The 10,668-nt window shown below is 33.3% G+C and overlaps 1 long non-coding RNA gene across 1 annotated transcript; it reads left to right on the top strand.

The window, feature by feature from the left end:
- The first annotated feature begins 209 nt into the window (after positions 1-209).
- On the top strand, positions 210-8,697 carry LOC145956552 (uncharacterized). Its single transcript, XR_014432801.1, has 3 exons — positions 210-829; positions 1,013-1,068; positions 8,591-8,697. It is a non-coding gene; the product is annotated as an uncharacterized LOC145956552 (long non-coding RNA).
- The last annotated feature ends 1,971 nt before the right edge of the window (positions 8,698-10,668 follow it).

Genomic DNA, 10,668 nt, shown 5'->3' with positions numbered 1-10,668 from the left:
CCTGAATTAGTGTAGGTAAAACTAAAAAAAAAATTTACCTACAAATGTTTAATGTAGGTATAACTCAAAAATCTATACCCACTTTTGTTTGGTGTAGGCAAAACTCAATACAACTTAAGGTTCTTTTACCAACAAATTGTCAATGTAGGTAAAAGCCTTCAAAGACTTATGCCTACTACTATTTTAGGTAGGTAAAAAATTTACAAAATTTATACCTACAGTTATTTAATATAAATAAAAATCCATGTAAAACAAATAAATAATTATATATAAGACTAATTAATTTCATAGAACATCAATATCAATATAAAATATATAATTAAAAATTGGAATTAAATAATTAAGGTTTATTTCGACAGGGTACTTTATTTCGACCTGCACTACACCCACACGAAGTTAGCCATCTTACAACATATCCTTTATTTCTGATACCCCATAAATAATACCAACCCGAAATGTATTTCTTTCACCATTTTTTGTAAGGTAGGAAAATTTTGATCACCCCTAATCACAACCCAAATGTAATTCTGAAATAGTTTTTAGAATGTTAAAATTTAATTCAAAAACCTAATTTCTAGAAAGAAGTATTTACGACAAAAAGAAATTAAATAAAAAAATACAAAGGAAGTGTACAAAATAAAAGAAGTAATAGACCTGGGCCATGTATGGTGAGGCCCATCATCAGAGCTGCCCAACCCAACCCCGAAAGCCACAGAATCCAGTTCTCTTCATAGGTCTCCGTTTTGAATTACTCCGCACCCATTCCTCGCTCGTGTCCGTTCTGAATCATGTCTCCGTTCTAAGTCTCGAATCATGTCTCCGTTCACAGGTTTCTTCATCATGAATTTGCATATCTCCTACAACTTATTTTTTTTCTTCTAATCTAGGTTTTTGGTTCATATAATCCCAAGTCCTCTACTTCATTGCGCTTTACTTTCAAATTTTATCTCGTACTCTTTTTCTTCTTGATTCTAATGTAGGATTTGTTTATTGGTACTGAGTTTGCTAACAGATGTCGAAGAAGCACTCACGGATCTCGTATTCGAACGTTCACCAGTTTGTCAATAGGTATTTTATAGAATTTTATCTCGTACTTTTTTTTTTAATTCCTGGTTGAAGATTTTTACATTTTTTCTTGGAATCTGATTGTTTTATTGGTTTTTGAAATCTTGGTTCTGAATATAGGCTGATATGAGAAGGCAGAGGAAGAAACAAATGTGTAATATATCTGCTCTTTTTTTGACAAGTTAATTTGCATGTTCTTGTATATTTGATCTTGTATACTTGAATCTGTCATGTAATGACATGTCTTCATATTCCATTATAGTTTTATTTTTAATAAATGTGGATTTAATTTATAGACAGAAGCTCAAACTTGAGATTAAAAATGAAAAATGTAGGAAATTCCAGCTTAATGATGTTATCAAACATCAAGCCCTGATAAAACCTGGATTAATTCCAGAGTTCTTTCAATAAACGGCTAAAGTTTCAAAATAAATCTATATCAACTAAACATATTAGACTTAAATATGCATTTTTAATAAAAGTTAAGTTCAGAATTACTAAAATTTAACTTGACTTAATCCATTTTTAGGCGAAGGAACTGGTTTTACAAAACCAATATCAAAGGGTAAAGGAAGAAAAAAACAAACTAGTCTTTCAAAGCCCTGTCTGTGAGATGTTGGTTACAAATCCACACAACTATTAAAGTACACACTGCTCAGTGATGATTGGTTTAATGGAGTGGCCGATTGGTTGAATTAATGTTCCATCTTCTGATTGATTCCCCCCAAAACAGGGCATTTCGTCGTACATGTCTTTTTTCATATTTTTGCTGCTCAGTTTAGGTGATCCTGTAATTCCTGTTCTGCCACATGCACACCATAAAGCACCAAGGACAATTGTTGTTGCTGAATAGTTTGGTTTCACACCTTGTAGATCATAAAGTTTGCCCTATTACACACCCTTATTTGGCTTTTGTTTTGTCTTATTACAGCTTACAAAACTTGCCACTGGTTTGATTTATAATATCAAAATGGCTTAAAATATGAAATATACCTGTTTTTTGATTTATGTCTAAAAATAAATTTGTTTAACTTTTAATCTTGTAATTTTTTTAGGTCTTGCTATGGCTATTGTGTTGTTTTAGATAATGTGTTAAGTATAAGTGATTTAAATTTACTTAAAATAGTGTCTAAATGTTTGAAATCTCGCTGTTATATATCTAGCTGTTTCATTCCCTAAAGTCATATGCGGAAAATAGCAAAGAAAAGATTTCGTGTTGAAAAGGAAGATTGAAATAACATTTTGGTCCACAAAAGATTTTGCTGTAACAAACGAAAATATTCAATTGTTTTGTTCTTGTCGACAACTTTTTTAACTTTTTTACTATGTATGTTGTGCTTAAGTGAGAGATACATGAGTCTATTAGCGAGGTTATGAGTTTCTTGGATTAGCTCATTGTTGTTGGATATTTATTGAGTAACTTTCTAAGATAGCATTACCTTTGAACATATTGAGTAAGAAGAGTGTTATTTTTGTGTGAGATAGTAAGTGTGATAGTAGTTTCCAAATTCTTAAGGAAAGATCGACTAGTGCGCTAGTGTGAGAATTGGCCGATCTTAGTAAGCCTTTTGTGATATATAGTTATGCTTCTAAAGATATGTTTGGGAGGAGTATTGTGACAGGAAGGAAAGGTAGTAGGTTATGATTTTAGGCAATTGAAAATTCATGAGAGGAATTTTCTTATCTATGACCTTGAGTTAGTAGCTTTAATATTTATACTAAGATTTGGAGACATTATGTATATGATTCTAAGCTTGAAGTATTTTTTGATCGTTAGAGCCTTAATTATCTGTTGACTGAGTAGTGAATTATGTGACTAAAGAGATAGTTTAATTTCTAGAGGACTAATATTTCAAACTTAGTTGTTAATTGAGTAAAGCTATTGTGGTGACCGATGTTTTGTGTAGGAAACCTTTATATTTATCTTCCCTTATGATTAGAGAGATGAATCCTTTTGGCTCAAATTAGAGATTTAAGTTTGGCTTATAAGGTTACTCTTAGTAGTGTGAGACTAAGTATGACTTGAGTAACGAATGGATTGTTGAAGGAAATTGGAGAAGCACAATTTTGGTGACAAGATATGAGGCTATAGGATAAGGTGATGGATAAGAGTTTGACTTGGGTGTAGATGGAGTGGTGAAATTAGAGATCTGATATGTATACCTAGTGAACTTACGCTTAGGTGCTTAATCTTTAAAGATGATCACAGAAGTAAAACCAATATTGTGGCAGATGCCTTGATTATGATGACCTCTAGTATATCATTTATGATGATTTAAGGGTTAGATTTGATTGAAGAATTTAAAGACTTATGCTTGGTGTATGAGATTATCCTTAGAAGCATTGAATTGATTGTGTTAAAAGTGACTAGTGAATTAATGGATGAGATTAGAGAAGCCTAGGAGTCAGATCCTTTCTTAGAGAACCAAATGGAGAAGATTGGTAGAAGTATAGATAACCATTTATGAGTAGAAATCGACATTGTTTTGAGGTGCAAGAACAAACTTGGGTGCATAGTAACCTTGAATTAAGGAAGATGATTTTAGAGGAAGTACATAACAGTACTCTTAATATATATATATATTTAAGAGCTACTACGATGTATCAGAGTAGCGCAGCGAAAGTGTAGTGACCTAAGATGAAGAGAGGAGTAAAGCAATTGTATACTTGTGGTTAGCATACTAGAAATCTTTAAGAATTTTGTAGCACTTAGACGCTCTATTTTGGAAGTGAGATGGTGAGTGGATAGACCTTAGTGGTAGGTTTGTCTAAGACGCTTAAGAGATTGATTTTATTTGTGTTTCAGTGGATAGACTCGCCAAGTTTATATGTCTTACCCTTAGAAATCCTTTGATAAAATTGATAGAGTTGTATATCAGTAACGTAGTGAGGTTGCATAAGGAATAAAAAGTAAGAAGAGAGAAGTCTACCATTACAAAAATTTCGAGGACGAAATTTCTTAAAGGAAGGGAGTATTGTAACACCCCAATTTTCAAAAAGGTTATTATTATCATTATTATTATTATTATTATTAGATGGTATTTGGTCATAATTATTTTAATAATTATAGAGGAATATTATTTTGTACGTTTTAAATAATTATTATTTTGGACAATTATTTTGTATGTATTAAATAAGTATTTTTATTAGCATTTTTAAATAAATATTTATATGTTTTAAGAGAAGGTTGATTTTATATGATGTTTTGTTATTGAAATTATATTATTATATTTAGGGTCAGAAATATATTATTATTATAGAGAAAAAAAATATTTTATAATATACATGTATTTATTTTATTTAATTATTTTGAGGAAAATTAGAAGTGGGTTAGAAGAGAAGGAAAATGGGTTGGGTTGACCCAGTCCAATGAATTAATTTTAAGAAAGGAGTCAGGTGGTGTTAACCCTATCTGCCTCATTTGCGTTCAGAAGGGTTAGGGAAAAAAAGAGGAGAAACAAAGAGCTCTAAGGAAGAGTACTCAAGAACGATCTTAGATCACACCAAGACCATTCATCTTCTGCTCATCCAGGTACGGGGGGATGGGTTTCTTCATATGTGAATATAGGGGTGTCCGGGTAGTGAGGGCAATCCCTAAGTCCCTCTAGGAACTCTATTTAAAATTCTGAATGATTATCTGTGCAATCGATGTTCTAAATTCTTAATTCATTTGGAAGAACTTATTTCTTGAATTGTCTTTGAATTCCATTGGGGCTTTCTTGTTAATTCTTTATCCTTAAATTTGATGACTTGAATTTTATGTGTTAAGAAGAGTTTAGATTTTTTTTTTGTAAAACCAATGGAAACCAATTTTTGAGGCTTGAGATGTGTATGGATTGATTTGGAACGTATGAAGAATATAAATGGAGTTAAACTGAACCAACGGGGTGTAGAAATAGTGAAAATTGGTAAAAACCTTGTTGAAACTCGTAAAATGCAGGTTTAATTTCACAGACGGGAGTCTGGGCAGAGATTTGGGCGCTCAGCGCCAGTTTTGGGCGTCGGGCGTCGGGACCCCGACATATGTTTGTAATTTTGCGATATCTTTCTGTGTAGTTATCCAAATCGAGTGCCGTTTGTTTTGTTAGAAACTAGACATCTGGGGCTACCATTTAGACACAAGAATCGTGTAAAAATATTAATATTTGATCAAGTTATGTGAGTTGCAATTTGAGCCTTCCAATCTGTGTGCGAACCACAACATCAATTTTTGTGAGCCCTGAATGGTAACCTAAACGACTTTATTAGGATTTGTGTTCTTCATGAAAGTTGTAGATATTGATGTTAGGATTCTAATGGAGTTGGGATCACTTAGAAAGGATATGTATATCTCGAGTTATGGTTAAATTATTAACTGAATATCATAGATATTGTGATGTGTGTGAAGAATTATGTGAAATTTGTGATCTATGATGTTGATAACTTAACGATAGGTACCTAGCATGTGAGGATGATATTGCATGGATTGTTATTGACATGTGATGATGTTATATAATGGAGATGCATTAATTATGAGTTACGTGGGATGCATGAGTTGCATGAGACTTATGAGTTGCATGTGGTGCTTGAGATGCCAGACGTGGCTATATGGCATTGGACCCTGGGCCCAGAGAGGGGTTGAGACAGGGGGGACCATGACGGGAGGCATTCCATGCGTGGGCCGTTGGGTGTTTAACTGCGCAGCTCACTGGCCACAGAGGGTTTAACCGTGGGTGGATTGCCTTTGCACGGGCCGCTGGGTGTTTAACCGTGCAACATACCGGCCCTGGGAGGGTGTGAGAACGGTATGCCCGCATTGGCAACAACTAAGGAAATTGACGAGGTACGCCCATTGTGCGGAGTGCCAAGTTGAGACTCTTAGGAGAGGAGATGTGTATGAGCATATAGTGAGCATGTGTATGAAAGCTTGTATGATTGAAAAAAAAATGATGTTTGGTAATTATATGAGATGTATTTGTTGTTTATAGTTAATGATGATATTTTGGTGCACGGTGTGGGGTGGGAATTGGGTAGCTCTATGTTCATATATGATGTTATCTATCTCTCACCGTCCTGTTTTTATGTGGTTTTCTTTTAGGTAAAGATGAAGGCACTCATAGTGTTGAGTTCTAAAGGGAAAGGGTTCTGCTCTGATAGGATGTGACATTGGGGCATGAATTTAGGATGCTTTAGTTATGAATTGTTATTTGTCGTTTGAGGAGACTTATTTTTAGGAGTTTTATATTCACCTTATATTTGTAAATTCTGGATCCCTTTCATTTTTCTTTAGAGACCTTGATAATTTTCTTTTAAGAGTAAAACTTTATTATTATTATTATTATTATTTCTATTTATTTCAAGACTTGTGAACTTATGAGTTTTTATTAAAATATGTGGACCCTTCTTGATGTTATATTTATTGAATTATTCTTATTGTTGTTACTTATCTATTATGGGGTAGAAGGGTGTCACATTTAGTGGTATCAGAGCCTGACCCGGGCCGGTGTGCCAGTGAGGGCGCTGGACTCCCTTGAGGGGGGTGGATTGTGAAGTCCCACATCGGTTAGGAAGGAGAACGAAGCATGCCATATATATGGGTGTGGATACCTTCCTTATGTGGACGCGTTTTGGGGTGGCATGCGTGCCATTGCCAGAAGCAAAATCGTGAGGGCTGCGGCCAAAGCGGACAATATCCACATGCGGGTTGCTGGGATGTTACATTTGGTATCAGAGCCGAGACCTGGGCCGGTGTGCCAGCGAGGGCCCTGGACTCCCTTGAGGGGGGTGAATTGTGAAGTCCCACATCGGTTAGGAAGGAGAACGAAGCATGCCATATATATGGGTGTGGATACCTTCCCTGTGTGGACGCATTTTGGGGTGGCATGAGTTCCATTGCCAGAAGCAAAACCGTGAGGGCTGCGGCCAAAGCGGACAATATCCACATGCGGGTTGTTGGGGTGTTACATTTGGTATCAGAGCCTGACCCGGGCCGGTGTGCCAGCGAGGGCGCTGGACTCCCTTGAGGGGGGTGGATTGTGAAGTCCCACATCGGTTAGGAAGGAGAACGAAGCATGCCATATATATGGGTGTGGATACCTTCCTTATGTGGACGCGTTTTGGGGTGGCATGCGTGCCATTGCCAGAAGCAAAACCGTGAGGGCTGCGGCCAAAGTGGACAATATCCACATGCGGGTTGCTGGGATGTTACATATGTTCACAAAACATTCTTTGATTAAACGTCACGTCAAGGATGGTTAGCTACTAGGTTTGGATCTTAGGAGGAATTATTGTTGAGCTAAGTAATTTGCTCCAATTTCTCGAGTGGAAATTCAACTTTATTGGACTCAATGTTTTTCCATCCATTTCTAACAGGAATCTAATGTCTGTTGATGCATGTGTTTTTTTTCTGTTTTTGTTACTACGTATGAATTCGAATTAACACATGCATCATTCTTAAACCAGTTTTTACATGCACTTAGATTTTTTATTTAACCTTCTATCGTAGATGACCCACCAATTGTGGATGCCTTTTTATGCTAAATCAGTGGCATGAACCCTCGATTCCTGGGAGGTTATTAAAAGTTGATCATTTTATGTTGTTTAACATTTTATTTTATTTTTTATAATTTTATTATCGTTTTACATAGGGTGGACAAAATTAACTGTATTGATCTGAACTGTCAATTAACTGTACTATATTGGACTAAAAAAATTAAACTGATTTAATTAAAAATTAAATTGAACCATTTTATAGATTAATTTTAAAAAACTGAACCTCTAAAAGTGCAGTTCAGTGCATTGTTAAACTATCTTAAAAATAACTTAAGTTCTTTAATTTTTTATTGTGCTCCCTTTTCTGACCATTTCTTTATCTGCGCCGCTCAATAGTTGGACTTTTATAGTTAAACATACCCAGCTTCAATTTCTTCTTCATCCTCATCAGCACTCAACTTAACAGGGGGTGGCACCATCTTTGACTTTTGTTTCAAACTGAAAGCTAGCTTGCCACCAGAACCACCCTTGTCCATTAGCTAACAACCAAATAATGCAGTTTACAGCAATTCACTGTTTGACAAGCAAGCTTTAAAGCCTTTTAGATGTGAAGATCATATGTTTTCACATGTTCATTGATCTGAAGAACTGGCACAAAAACAAATCAGTGAAAGATGAGTGTGTGAAAGAAGCAAATCTTAACTGTATAATTGAAGTGGACAACTAAGATTAAAATTAATTAAATCAACCTTGATCATCCGTATATAATTGTTTGCCAAAATTTACTCTTCTCACCTCTCTAGCTCTCAGTGTATATCATAACTTATCTCTTTAATGTTATGGTGTAAATTATTCAATCTGTATATAAAAAATAGTGACCATCTTGCTATGTGTTATATACTGTTCTATCATTTTTTTAGGCTGGCCGCTATGTGCTATTATCTGCTATTATCATTTTTTAAGGCTCCCGAGGCTTTATATCTAATATTATGATGAAATATTATTGTCCATATTTAACCTGCTGTGAATTGTGATTATATGTTGAATTGAACAGATTTTTAGCACTTTCTTGCACTTGGAGTATGGAGGTCCTGGTACACTCTTGGTCCTTTTGTTGACATGGCTGATGCCATAAATGAACGAGGATTTCCTAGTGGGCCACAAAGCTGCAAAAGTGGCATTTTTCATATTTTTTTTAGGATTGGTGAAGGATTTACATGCAGTGGATCAACATAGATAGAAATACTTACAGAATGACATTTATCAATGCAATATGTTTTCCTTTTTTATTTCTAATTAGCAACTTTAGCATCATGAATTTGTCATTTTTTTTAACATAGTTTGGATACTTATATGTCTAGCTCTATGAACAATGATACTTGAAATATACATACATGATGTTTAGAATAACATGATAACAATTACTGGTTGTTGACACTGATATAGAATCTCCATATTAGACTAGTATGTGAATAAGTCATCTACTTATCTTTTCCTTTTTTTTATGTTTTGTATATATAGTTTTTATTATTTAATGAAATTTAGCAAGAACAAAATATTAAATTAAATATATCAGTTAATGAAATTTGAATTTTTTTTATACTTTAATGTCATTTTTTGTATACAAGATAATAATAAAATTTGAACTACACTTCATATAGAGTACACATATTCTCTATAAGAGATATTATATATATATATATATATATATATATATATATATATATATATTTATTTATTTATAGGTACAATAATAATAATAATAATAATAATAATAATAAATAAAATAAAAAATACTTTTACCTATAGTCAGAGTATGTAAGAATAAGTTAATGACTTTTACCTACAGTCATAACATGTAAGTACAACTTAATGGTGTTTACCTATGGTAGGGTGTGTAAATAAAAGTCAATGATTTTTACCCACGCATATTGCAAATTGTAGGTAGCACGTATAGTGACAGTCAAATGTAGTTGTAGGTAAAATTATCTCTGTAGGTAAAACTTATAGTGATAGACTATTAGTTGTAGTTATATGCCCCCTCAAAGTTGACAACTTCAATGTCTGTAGGTCAAAGTCCATGATACCTTTACCTATGAAATTTAGACTTTTAGTGACATTTTTTGTGTGTAGGTATAAGTCATTTTTCTTGTAGTGACACTAATAATTTAATTAAAGTGAAAAATACATTTGTTCACTCACATTATAATGTAGGGTTATCACTGAAAGTACCTAAGTAACGTACGTCGGCAAAAGAATCCTAAGATTTTAGGAAAAACTTATATTCAAATTTAATTTAATAGTTTATCAAAATTTATTTTATTTTTTAATTAATTGTAAAGTTTTGTTACCAAATTTTTATAATTATGTATTTCTAATATTTCATTATCAATATATAAAGACAAATTCATTCGATCTATTCTTTAATATAATTAGTATCAAATAAAATTTGAAAAATAGACTACATTTAGCAAAAATAATATTTACAAATATTTTCAACAACGTTTTTAGAAATAATAAATGTTATTGAAAATAATATATTTTTATTTAGAATTTAATATATAAAAACCGGGTGTTGAGATATATAAACGAAAGTTTACTTGTTTAATTCATCACTTATAATTAATTTGTTTCAACTTTTCAAATTCCATTTCGTGAAGAACCTAAATGAGGATGCCAGTAGCTCTGAGATTTTTCTTTGACTTTAATGGTGTTTGTAACACCCCGGATTTTCTACTATTATAATAGTATTTATTATTTATTTGTGAAGATTATATTTTTTAAAGTTATTTTGTTAATTAAAGAGGTTTTTATAGAATATTTTAGAGGTTTGTAACAATTTAAATTATTTGTGAAAGTTTTATAAAAATCTATTTTTTTTACGCTGGAACGGGCTGTTCCAAAAGTGGAATGGGCCGTTCCAAACAAAGATAACATAATATACTGATTTTGAGGTAGCAGAACGGGACATTCCAAAAGTGGAACGGGCCGTTCCAATTTAGTAAAAAGCCCATTTTTGTTTTCCCAGAATGGGCCGTTCCCAAAGGGAAACGGGCTGTTCCAAGGTTATGAAATTGCCTATAGACCTTAGTTGGAAACGAGCTGTTCCAACTATGGTCAATCAGTGTTAAC

This window comes from Cajanus cajan, chromosome 3 (assembly GCF_000230855.2).
Source record: "Cajanus cajan strain Asha chromosome 3, NIPB_CcT2T_4, whole genome shotgun sequence".
Lineage (NCBI taxonomy): Eukaryota > Viridiplantae > Streptophyta > Magnoliopsida > Fabales > Fabaceae > Cajanus > Cajanus cajan.
The sequence above is the reverse complement of the archived record's forward strand: the minus strand, read 5'-3'. Positions and strand labels throughout refer to the sequence as shown.